Genomic DNA, 13,273 nt, shown 5'->3' with positions numbered 1-13,273 from the left:
CTTACTATGTGCAGAGCACTGTACTAAGCGCTTGGGAAGTACAAATTGGCAACATATAGAGACAGTCCCTACCCAACAGTGGGCTCACAGTCTAAAAGTCTACAGTCTAAAATGTTATTGTTCTTATTAGTCATATTATATGCCCAACAGATTAATAAATATCATGAACCATTAGACCAGCAATAAAATTAATTTTAGTTTACTCATCTCTTTGCTCCTGTTTTCTCAATGAATGATACAAAGAGCAGCCGGTCGGGTAAGGATTCTATTAGTAGTACAACACCTCCGAGGAGTTTTGGAAAGTTATCTGTCAAAGGATCGACTTTCGCTCCTCTAGAAACCTTCAAAGTATGTAGCCCCCTTTCCTACCGAGCTGCATAGAGCTTAATCTGCCACGGTCTCAGATATGCCTGCCCATTCCCTGCCCCTGCCTGGCATTCTGCTGGAGGGAGGAGAGAGGCTAGCACTCAGATTCCTCTATTGCCGTTGAAGGAGACTGGGGAGTCACCACCTCCTGTGAACTGGGGGAGTTGGTTTCAGCAGCAGGAGCAGAATATTGGGGAGGGGGAAATTATCCATGTTCTGATTGTTTCCCCAGCCAGGGAGCAGGTGGAGGTGGGAGCAGACCACTGGGGGAGGAGGGAGAGACCCCTCTGCCTCTCCACTGTTAGCCTCAGACTTCCTCCCAGCCTCCCTCTCTTCCTTCCTCCTTCTCTCCCTTCAGGGCCTCCCTTTCTCCCCAGGTTTCCCTGTCAGTGTCACTGAGGGGAGGGGAAGAGAGGGACAGGGAGGGGAGGGACAAAGAGGGGATCTCCCTCTAATGCTTCCTCAGCACCCTTCAGGAATCTGTATTACTATGCTAGGGCTGATGGGGAAGAGCTGCTTCCTTAAGGAATTCACTAGAGTCAAACTTCCATCACATTTAGAAGAAGGAAATTCTGCCGTACCCCCCCAAAATTGTGGTATTGGTTAGGTACTTATGTGATAAGCACTGAACTAAGTACTGGGGTAGATACAGGATAATCAGGTTGGATACTGTCCCTATCCCATATATGGCTCACAGATATTGAGAATTTGAGTATATATTGAGTATTTGTTGGGCGCTTGCTCTGTGCAGAGCGCTGTACTGGGTGCTTGGGAGGTGCGGGTTGGCAACATGTGGAGACGGTCCCTACCCAACAGTGGGCTTGCAGTCTAGAAGGGGAAGACAGAGAACAAAACCAAACATATTAACAAAATAAAATACCCCACCTTACCTCCTTCCCCTCCTCACAGCACCTCTCTCCCTATATATATGTATATATATGTTTGTACATAATTATTACTCTATTTATTTTACTTCTACAATTTTTTCTATTTATTTTATTTTGTTAATATGTTTTGTTTTGTTGTCTGTCTCCCCCTTCTAGACTGTGAGCCTGCTGTTGGATAGGGACCATCTCTAGATGTTGCCAACTTGGACTTCCCAAGCGCTTAGTACGGTACTCTGCACACAGTAAGCGCTCAATAAGTACGATTGAATGAATGAATGAATGAGAAGAACAGGTATTGAATCCCCATTTTAAATATCAGGAAACTGAGGTCCAGAGAAGTTAAATGACTTGCCTAAGGTCACAAAGCCGGCACATGTTAGAGCTGAGATTAGAACCCTGGTCCTCTGGCTCCTGAGTCCACGGACTGTTTGAGATGCTGGTCTCAGCAAACATTGGAAGGTTCATCCATATTCTAAAAGAAAGTTTTATTTTTCCATTTGTGATTTCATTTCCAGAATCCTGTTAGTTGTTCTCAGGCAGGACCAGATCTTCATTGTAATATAGAAAACATATTTTTCATGGGAGAATGAAAGGAGAGGGATTAGTATCTCAGTCCAAAAATATATCTTATGTTGACAAAATGGTCCATTAAGCATCCACTGGAAAGTTATAATGGAAAATTGTGCTGGCACTAAACTGGTTTGCATTGACTAACCTTGCCTCAGCTCCAGTCAGAAATTCACAATACAAAAATGTGTCAACTAAAATCCTAGGTAGCGTTATTCTGAAAAGGTCTGATTCTTTACAAAATTATGAAAGAGCTGTGTAATCCACTAAATTAGTTCATGCTACACCCACCTTACTAATTGAAAGAAATTAGTAGCTGCCTGGCATATTTGATCACCCCACTAGATCAAAATTAGATCAAAGGAATGAGACTGGGTAATACTTGGCCCATTTCCATTGGGCTAATCCAATGTGTTGGTATTCCTCCCTGCTATCCATAAGACAGGAATGAGTGGGGCATGCATATGCGAGTCTGACCAAGTTAGATGAAAACCATCTCTAAAATCAGCAAACAAAAGAAAAATTCCCCACCCTTATTTCAAACCCATAGCTGTGTCTATATGGTTTTCAATAATGAATTCCATACCAACTCTGTTGGTGACATAACAGAAGTGGAGGGTTTAAGGAATGCAAATGAGAGATGAAAGTAAAGCCAGGCTGAATGCCAGGAAAGAAAAAGATAAAGGAACGCTTTATTTGATGGTGACATGTTTCAGTAAACTAAATCACATCTTAGAAGTTGAATGGCTAACTAAAATAAATCGGGAAAATATGTTAGGAATATCATAGATGAACTAGCTCAGATGTAATAATAGCCAATGTTCAACCATCGGAGATGAGTGCCAATCATTCCTGAGCCAAAAACATGCAGGGCCCTTTCTCGCTTTTTCTTTCTTGTAATCTACTTTTCAGGGGCAGCTCTGAGTTTCCGGTATCTGATGGGAATAGAAGGGCCAAATTACATTAGGGAAGGCTGCCCATGAGGGATTTCTATTTGGTTGCTAGTAGTCTTAGTGAGTGTTGGAAAATGCTTGAGTTTGGGAAACTATTCTAATTGGCTCCAACTTCAAAGCCTTTGGAGGAGTCAGGTAACTCCTCTGTGTAAGAGCACGGGGTGGTGTGGTGTCACAGCTGGAAAGGCTCCAAGATGAGGAATGAGTACATCCACTTGCATCCTGCATTGCTGAAAGTAGCCTAGGGCCAGAGTTTGTCCTCATCCTCCCTTCTTGCAGGGGGCTCTGCAGCCTCCCCAACAGGGCTGGGGGGCATTCTTAGCTATTTGGTAACACCTGTAGAAAGGAGAAGGAAGAGGAGAGAGAGAATAGTTCTTGGCCCTGGTATTCCTCCTGGTGGCTTGTGGGCAACTCCTTGGAGGGCAGAGGGTGTGGGGCAGCAGTTTAGATCTAAGGTTAAACAGCCTGGTGTCATGGAAAGGTTCAGAACTCAAGAGGACACGTGACAGAGATTTGCTTTAGAGACTTGTTTGGAAATGATCCCTCTTAGAAAAACCTAAAGCAGTTAACCAAGGAAGAGAAAACAAAAGGCAAAGTGAAACCAAATCTAGAGTGTTGGAGATAAGGAAACACTGTAAAGCAACTTAGCATAGGTTTATATATAGTACAGTATTTTCTTTTACCTCTTCAATTTCACTCCCCCCCTCCCGCGCCAGGCTTTGCACATTGTACATGCTGGTTATTCTTTAGTTTTGAAACATAAGTGCTCTTTAGAACAATGCCCATAACAAATAAGTCCCCAACTAACAGTTGGGCATATTTGTTAGGACAAGAATTCAAATGCAAAAAGATATGTGAAGGTTCTGGCAAACACCAAACATGACAATGCAAAGAGGGACAGTCTTTTCACATGCAAAACGTGTCTGGGACTGCAGGATAGCATTTGGCCTTTTCAGTCACAGGCAAGCACCTGTAGTTAATTTCACCAATATTGGTGTCTTTGTATATGAAAAACAAATACACACACACACACACACACACACACGTAAATGAGGTAACCTATATTTGTACAGGTTAACTCATTTATATTAACAGATTTTTCCAGATTTGAGCTGAACAATGATGAACAAGCTGAACATTTCTTCTACCTCATAAACCCTGAATCTAAGTCACTAGGAAGATCTAACTCCTGCCTTGCTTTAAGGCATTTAACCTATTAACCAATCAATCAACTGGTGGTATTTACTGAATAATAATGATGGCATTTATTAAGCGCTTACTATGTGCAAAGCACTGTTCTAAGCGCTGGGGAGGTTACAAGGTGATCAGATTGTCCCACAGGGGGCTCACATTCATAATCCCCATTTTACAGATGAGGTAACTGAGGCACAGAGAAATGAAGTGACTTGCCCAAAGTCACAGAGCTGACAACTGGCGGAGCCGGGATTTGAACCCCTGACCTCGTACTCCAAAGCCTGTGCTCTTTCCACTGAGCCACACTGCTGAATGTCCACTGAGTGTGACGAACTCTACTAAACGTTTGGGAAAGTACATCAGAAAGAAGACACATAGTCTCTGTCCTCAAGAGGCTCACAATTTAATAGGGCAAACAGATAGTGTGAGGTTTTATATACAGACCAGTGGCTTTCCAAGAAATCTGTTGAGTCAAAAGATGAGGGCCAATACCAGCGTTGCCTAGTAGAAAGAGCACAGGCCCGGGAGTTAGAGGACCTGGGTTCTATTCTCAGCTCTGCCACTGTACTGCTGTATGACCTTGGACAAGTCACTTAATTTCTCTGTGCCTCAGTTATTTCACCTGTAAAATGGAGATTAAGATCGTGAGCCCTAGGTGGATAAAGGACTGTATCCAACCTGATTATCTTCTATCTACTCCAGCGCTTAGTACCTGGTACATAGTAAATGCCGAACAAATACCATTAAGATAGTAAATAAAAGAGTAATGAAAGGACCACTGTACACATCCACTCCTTCTCCAGTCTAGAAGCTACACACTGAAGGTGATGTCTCCGATTTATTCAGTAAAACAACTCAGTTCTTCAAGGTGTTTTTTATTGAAATATCCCCTTCCCTTGCTTAAATCCTACCAAAACCTTCTCCCCTCCTCTTAGCTGGATAATCAACAAAGTTTACTGAGGCTATGGTAAAGGACACCTTGGGAATAAGGGAAAGAACTGAGAATAAAGCCAAGGAAATTTGCTTTCGATACCCTGCTCTAGCCAGGGTAGCTAGCAGGGTATGAATTACCTCCAGTACTTTTTGTAGATAAGCACAAGAAAAAAATCATCTACCTTTCTGACTCTATCTTAGGGCCACAGGGGGATGTTTTTGCCTTTGATGGGTTTCACTCAAGTAAGTAATGATGATATTTAAAAGCCATATTTTCTGGGCCTTGGAAATCCCTTCCTTGGCATTCCCCAAACTTTTCTCATGTAAGCAAGCGAAGAACCTATACAAATATTACAGGGCAAATGGCAAGCTGAATTAGATGACACCACCATCTTTCTGGAAAACCTGGGTGATTTGCCCTTAGCAATCTCAGCAAAATGGATAGGATGTCTACTCTATGCCAGACACTGAAATAGGAGGCATCTCAGGATTTTGTTTTTCCCAATGTAGCACATCCACCACCTGTTGAACTATGCAACCAAGGGAAGTGCTGAGAAGATTAAATCCAGTCTCCAATGCATGTTTATCACTCATTTTTGATTTAATAATTCTCAGTTGAATTCAGTGTCTTTCATATGAGGTGCCAGAAAACACTCAGAGCTCTGCATTTGTTGTCATTACATTCAAGCATAGTTTTACAGCATTTTAAATTAGTTTCTCATTCATGTGTATCATTACAAACATCTACAATGCACAGACAGTAATGCAAAACTTCTTAGCAGGCACCACAGGGCGCTCAGTGAAATTTGTTCTTGGTGATGATGAAGATGAGGGTTAGATCTAAGCAGCTGCATTTGGTGTTCTTTTTTTTAAATGACATTTTTAAGTCCTTACTATGTGGCAAACACTGTACAGAGCACTAGGGTAGATACAAGATAATTAGGTTGGAAACTGCCCCTGTCCTACATAGGGCTAAAAGTCTTCATCCCCAGTCTACAGATGAGGTAATTGGAGAACAAAGAAGTTAAATAATTTGCCCAAGATCACAGAGCAGACAAATGGTGGAGCCAGGATTAGAATCCCACACTGCTTCTGGTGGGAAGGAGACAATATATGTTCAGCATTGCCATTTAAGCCTCCTTAAGGAGAAGAGTCAGTAGTGGTAACATTCCTTATGAAGTCCTTATTGTGTTCAGAGCACTGTACTAAGTGTTGGGAGAGAATATATGGATGGGAATTAGACATGATCCCTTTGCTTCAGGGACCTCGCAATCTCAAAGGGGGTTCACAGTTTAAATCAGTAGTATTCAGTGGGAATTCATACTGAGAACAAGCAACTTTGTGAGTGGGAAGTTTCCTTAAGAACAGGATGAAGTTTCACATGCTCCTTAGAGCATCAATTCTTAATGGAATGGTGGGGAGGGGAGGAGAATGAAGGGTATGAGAAAGACCCTGGTGGAAAATGGAGACAGAACTAGATGTTTTTGCTGATCAGTCAAGTCCTTCCTTAGGTGTGTGATCTTAGACTCATCCATTAGTCTGCCTTCTTCAGACTCTCCCATGGAAGAATGCTTTACCAGGGAAAGTTGGACCATGACCACCACCTCTCTTGGACATTGAATTCATGGTTCTGACAGCAGGTGCAACCTACCTAGACTGGATGTTGAGGAAAGCATCACTGCCCTTAGGGCTTGGGCAATTAACTCAGTTTTCATCTTCGCTGTGCATACCCTCTCTCTTCCTTCCTGCCTCCTCACCTTGCCCCCTTTTCTTATTGAGAAGCTTTCAGAATTGTAACTACAAAATAGTCTAATCTTGAGGGACAAATGTTGTTATGACAAAAATAATGTTTATTTCACATGATACAGAGCTACAGGGAAAAAAAATGGAAAGGTCACTACAGATATAAAGAAATGCCACACACTTCCTCATAAATAACTGCTATAATGCTCTTGCTAACGTCACCCAATTTCTGGTATGCTGCTGTGCTTCATGATATATTGGAAGAGACAATTATTGGTTTAACAATACTCTTTATTAATGCCTTGGGGCTCTTAAGCTGGGCTCATGTCTTCAGTACTGAAGGCACTGCTGAGAAGGAGATTCAGATTATCTGAGACACACTGGCTCTTCCTGCAACTGAGGCAGGGCAAGGGCCTGAACACTTTTATTTCCCCATACTGACAAAATTCAAATGCTCAGGTTCTATTAGGTGAATTAGATAAGACATAGTTTTGTGGAGAAGCAGCATGGCCTAGTAGATAGAACATGGGCCTGGGAATCAGAAGGGTCTGGGTTCTAATTCCAGCTCTTCCATTTGTCTGTTGTGTGAGCTTGGGCAAGTCACTTCACTTCTCTGCGCCTCAGTTACCTCATCTGTAAAATGGGGAGTAAGACTGTGACCCCATGTTGGACATAGACTGTGTCCAACCTGACTATCTTGTGTCAACCCCAAGGCATAGTGCAGTGCCTGGCATAAAGTGCTTAATGAATACCATAAAAAAATTATTGTTTTTATGCAGTGCATGTGTATGTGACATTCTGACTTCTGCAAAGCAGACAGATGACCATTGTTCCACCCGCATAGAGGTCTGTCAGATTTCTTATCTGCCAGCAATGGCCATATTCGAACTAGAAGGGGAGCTCAGTGCTTGGACCCTTTCATTCATTTCCTTTTTGCCAATTAGAAACAATGATTAAACTTTGATGCAGCCTGTTTATTTACTTATTTGCTAAACATTGTATATCTAGAAGTTATTCCTCACCACCATTCTACAAGGCAAATGATTTGACAGTCTTAAATAGTGGAATAAGCCAATAACTGCCCCAAATTATACCTTGGGACATTAACATATTAAAACTACAACCCATCACATCCTCCACATCACCGGTTTTTTTAATTGCTGGAGAGTGAGAGTAGCTGCATGAAAAAAGTGAGGCAGTGGCTAATATATAAACAAGATCTCTTAAACTACTGGGCAAAAGGGGCAAATGACCTGGGTCCATAGTCCTGGGGGAGAGGAAAAGGTACAGAACCTCAATCTCAGCTTTTACCTAATGGAGATATATTTTTAGAGCTCCAAAGGATGTGGGGCTGGAAGACATTAAAGAAAAGCGGAGGGACAGAGAGTAAAGCCCTACTAAATTATACCTCTTCCAGGAAGCCTTCCCTGAATAATCTCTCATCTCCCCAGCCCATTTTCCTTCTCTCATTCATTACCTACATACTTGAATCTTCACCCCTCATGCACATAGGTACGAACCCACCTTACAGCAGTTATGTACATGTCCAGTACTCTGTTGCTTTCTCTACCTGCAATTTATTTTAGTGTTTGTTTCCCCGCTAGATTGTATGATCACGAAGTAGAGTAATTGTGTCTATTTACTGAACTCTTCCAAGCCCTTAGTACAGTAAATTTACACAGTAAATGCTCAATAAATACGAATGATTAATGGCTAAAGAAAGAGAGAGTGACAGAGGGTCTGCAACAGAGATTCAGAGACAGAAAGAGGCAGGAGGAGAGGGGAAAATGAAACAAAGGGAAGGAAGTAGAGGTAGGATAGAAGGTTTATAAACCTATACATGCAGGCATATATTTGACATAAATGCAGACACACATAGGCAGCACCTACATCTACCCAGACTCTGATATTTCTTTCACTATTGGCTGCTACCACTATGGTACTCCTGCTTATTTCTCCAGTGATTGGGTCCCAACTGCAAGGTTACTTGCAGTTACTTTTGTTGTACTTGTGGGCCAATCAATCAATGGTATTCATTGAGTGCTTACTATGTGCACATCACTGTACTAAGAGCTTGAGAGAGTACAACAGAAGCAGCAGACATGGTCCCTGTGCTTAACAAGCTTAAGCCATTTATGCCTGTGGTTTCATGGAGGTTTCTGGTTTGAGGTCCCTTATCCAGATTCAAGCACATTGGGAACCCCCAGAAAATGGCCCAGAAGGCAGGAGAAGTTAGAACAGCCACGGCAGCAGAGGAAGAGGAGGCTGGTTGCTGTCCCCTCTTCCAGATGCATCTACTGAACTGTTGCTACCACTGTCACCGACTCCTCAGGCCCTGTGGTCATGGTAAGGCTCTCAGCAGCTTCAGTAAACTGCTATTTTTGGGTGGTGGGTTGGGACCCTCAGGCTGGGACTGTCACTTTATACTCTGACTCCTACCTTAGCAAATGCTGGACTAAAAATAGCTGTGATAGTTCTGAGAGGGGAGTATGTTTTTGTGGGTTTATGGAGTACTGACACTAAGTCTTGGGAACTTACTGGAAATTTAGTCTGGCTCTGCCTGCAAGAAGGTTAAAGTTGACCTACTGGGGAAATCTGGCCTTCTGCTAGGATTTTAAACCTTATTACATTTGACTACTCTGTTCCCATTATCAATGCCCTTCTCCTATCATAAGCTTTAGTATAATAAACTATGGATATTCATTGGCCCCTATAGGCATGACAATCCTCCAATCTGCCCATTTTTCTGGGATTAGATAATTCAGAAAGGGCTATCTCTTCCCTTCTTTGTTCTTCCCTTCCATATTTCCCACTGGTTTGCTGTTCTAATGTAAATCCTAAATGTAAATCATAAGCACCCCTAAGCTAGAGAATAGGGACTATGTCAGAACAAAGGCCTACTATTCTAGGCATTTCATGGAGATGTACTTTAGAAAGGGCAAATTATAATGCCATTTAATGTAGTTGCAAGTTTTGGTATACCATAACTCATTACTATTAAACGGCTGTTAAGCCACTGTAGTAATATAACATATAATTTAACAAAGAATATAATTTAATGAAAGCTTCCATTTCTTTTCTATAGCATGTTAAATGCTTCCTGCTTTGGTATGGGTAGCTTTACACATTAAAGTAATTGGAAAGCTTATAAGAACTGAATCGAAAGTTTACTCTTCCTCTTTATAGTGAAAACAAATGTGTTTTTCTACAGAATCCGCCAAGTCTGTGTTTTAATGATTTAACAGATGGAGTTGGCACATGTGAACCTGGAAGATGCAGCTGTCTGATTTTTCCAGTCTGAGGATTTTTTAACTGCATTAATAGCAGAGACGATGGTAAAATATCACCTCCCCAGGCTGCTTTGCTCTCGTAACACATAATGTCTTTTAAGAAAAAAGTGATAGAAGACAGGGGTGAGGAAAAGGCCAGAGAAATGATGATTTGAAAAGTTTAATATTTTCTGTCTTTAACTGCATTAGGCTTTTAAGCCATTTTCTTTGATAAATTGTGTGTGTGTGTGTGGGGGGGGAAGACAGCAATGCTCTGTTAATTACTTACACAATAAAATAAACATAGTTTAAATTAGAAGTCCAACAAGAGTGAGGACTTTGGAATTATTTTCAAATTTGAAATGACTGTGAGGCTTTGAACCAGTTTGGTTGAATGCATAATTGTTCTCATCCTTAACTGCTTTTTGTTTTGAATCCCGCTCTTTCAGATGCCCAGAATTCTTAACTTCTGCTCATTAGTCAATTGACTAAAAAACAGTTCCATGGTTCTGAACATACACTATTAGCAATTTAGTGGATATGGAAACAGAGGAATTTTAAATATTTTGATATGTGGGTTTATGAGTAATACAGCATTCAAAGCTCTATTTATGAAGCCCTTGTTATAATGGTTTATATGCATTTCAGACTGGTCTATGTGCCTTTCTCATGGTTATGTGCATCTTCGTCCGGTGAATAAAGCATTAGATTGGAAGTCAGAAGATCAGGACTCTATTCTTGGCTCTGTCTCTGATTTTCTCATGCAGTTGGTTAGGATACTAATCCTTTGGCTTGCAACTGCAAAATACGGTGTGTAATCCCTATTTCCTGTTAACCAATGGTCTTATGAACATTACTTTTATATACTGGATATGTTTTGAGCTTCTTGGATAAAAAATGACAGGTAAAAAGCTTAGAGATTATTCAAATTTTTCATGCGTTTTCAATTTTATTTTCTTGAACGAGACTCTGAAACAGTATTCTGAAGAATTTAAAGCTTGAAAGAAGGAGAGGATATCACTAATATCAGGAGAGGTAAATTTATGTTTTTGTTCAACACAAACCTTGGGCAAGTCAGAAATCAAATATATTTTGATCTACAAGTGAAGCTCTGGACACTAAGGGGCAACTTGGTTCTAATGGGGTTTGCTTCTTAATAGAAGAGTAATCTACTTAATTGCATCTAGTATTTCCTTTCCCTCACCACACTCAATAAGGCAATGTCTTTCAAACAAATGTTTCAGATAAATTCAGCATGTGTATAGAACAACAGCAAACAAACATTTTGGCAGAGAATTAACCGGTGCATATGGCAATGTTTTATTACCCAATTTCAGTTTTCCCTCTATTTCCACCTTTTTCTTTTAAACATTTATTTGGAAGGCAGTTTTCCTGACAAAAGTTTCTTGAGTAGGTCAAGTCCTGCTTTGCCTTTATACCCCCTAAAATTCCATGGAGACTGAGAAACAATAAGTCAAACATTACTATTCAGTTTAGAAACACTATATATATTAAGCACTTAGTCCAGTACTCTGCAAAAGGTAAGCACTCAATAAATACAATTGAATATATATATATATATATATATATATATATATATTCTCAGACTCCCTTCGCTACTGGAAATGTATATAATAATAATAATAATGATGATGGCATTTGTTAAGCGCTTACTATGTGCAAAGCACTGTTCTAAGCACTGGGGGGATACAATGTGATCAAGTTGTCCCACGTAGGGCTCACAGTCTTAATTCCCATTTTTACAGATGAGGTAACTGAGGCTCAGAGAAGTGAAGTGACTTGCCCAAGGTCACACAGCAGACTTGTGGCGGAGCCAGGATTCGAACCCATGACCTCTGACTCCAAAGCCCGGGCTCTTCCCACTGAGCCACGCTGCTTCTCTGTGTAAATTGACTTGTCTTCTGCCTGAGATTGAGGGCAGAGATCACATCTTCCACTACTGCATGCCCCTCAAGGGCCTAGAACAGAAGTCTAAATACAGTAGATGACCATAGTTATCGATGGTATTTATTGAGCACTTTGTGGAGAGCACTGTACTAAGCAAGCACTTGGGAGAGTACAATCAGAGTTGGTAGATATCTTCCCTGCCTACAATGAACTCACAGTAGCAGATGGTCAATAAATTCTGTTGATAATGTTGCCTTGAACAAACCCTTTACTTTTCATCAATTTTCAGTCATTAGTCTGACTGAGACCATTCATCCTTAGAAACCCATGTGATCTAGTATTGACTTATTGGAATTGTCTTTTCCTACTTGGACTGTGAGCCCCATGCACGACAGGGGCTGTGTCCGACCTGATTATCTTGTAACTACCCCACCACTTAGAACACTGTTTGAAACATAGTAAGCGCTTAAACCCCTCTCAGGGTTGCACCTGGGGAGTTTCCAGTACTCTACCAGTCTTGACTATGGGAGGGAGAGTCAAGCAGAAGAATACCCATTCCATTCCTAGATTGGGCAGTGGCCAGTGAGTGGAAGGCAATCTGCTACAAGTCAAAACTCCCCTGTGCTGGGCAGCAGCGGCGTGGGACAGAGTCGAGGGTGGAGACTCAAGTTTAACATGAGGAAGGCAATGGTAAGCCACTTCTGAACTTTTACCAAGGAAACTCTAAGGATACACTACCAGAATTATTGCAGATGGAGAGTGAGACATTCTGGGAGAGATGAGTCCATGGAGTCGCTGCGAGTCGGAAATGGCTCGACAGCATAAGAGAAGACAAGAAGCGCTTAAAAATACCATAAAATAATAATGATAATTGGTAAGTTAGATTTTCCTTGCTTCAGTATAATATTAAATGATAGAAGTATCTGACTGAAATAATTTTTCTAACCATTTGGAGATACCGTCTTCCGTTTCAACTTGCCCAGGTGTTGAAGATGATGGGGGAAATAGAGCTCTAGTTTAGGTTAGGAATTCATTTTGACAACTATCTGAAGACAGCTGGATTCAACTGAACCCAGACGGTTCTTTGCCCTAGCATTTAAACCTTTCATTTTTAACAGCTGGGTATATTTCAGGTGGCGTGGAGTCATCTCATTTCCCAAAAGCTTGCACCACATTCATTACAGTGGCATTTCCGCAAAACATTGGAACCCTCTGAACCTTTCCACTGTGTCCCTGAAAGTCATAAAGTTCTGTTTACCAGCCAAATTTGAAAACGGAAAAGTTAGCTTTTTGGTTTGAACATAAGAACCTGAGGGTTGGATTGTGAACTAAGCTTTGTGCTTTTTTCCAGCTCTAATCAAAGGCAAAAAGTACAAAAAAGAGCAGACCATGAACAAAAATAAAAGTCAGAGAAAACCATTTTTTTTTCCATAACTGGCCCCTTTTATCTAAA

The 13,273-nt window shown here is 41.1% G+C and overlaps 1 non-coding gene across 1 annotated transcript; it reads left to right on the top strand.

Moving 5' to 3' along the window:
• The first annotated feature begins 12,291 nt into the window (after positions 1–12,291).
• On the top strand, positions 12,292–12,429 carry LOC119931858. Its single transcript, XR_005452165.1, has one exon. It is a non-coding gene; the product is annotated as a small nucleolar RNA SNORA7 (small nucleolar RNA).
• Positions 12,430–13,273: the final 844 nt, after the last annotated feature.

This window comes from Tachyglossus aculeatus, chromosome 8 (genome assembly GCF_015852505.1).
Source record: "Tachyglossus aculeatus isolate mTacAcu1 chromosome 8, mTacAcu1.pri, whole genome shotgun sequence".
In the NCBI taxonomy this organism is placed as follows: Eukaryota; Metazoa; Chordata; class Mammalia; order Monotremata; family Tachyglossidae; genus Tachyglossus; species Tachyglossus aculeatus.
This window is presented reverse-complemented; position numbering and strand designations above follow the sequence as displayed.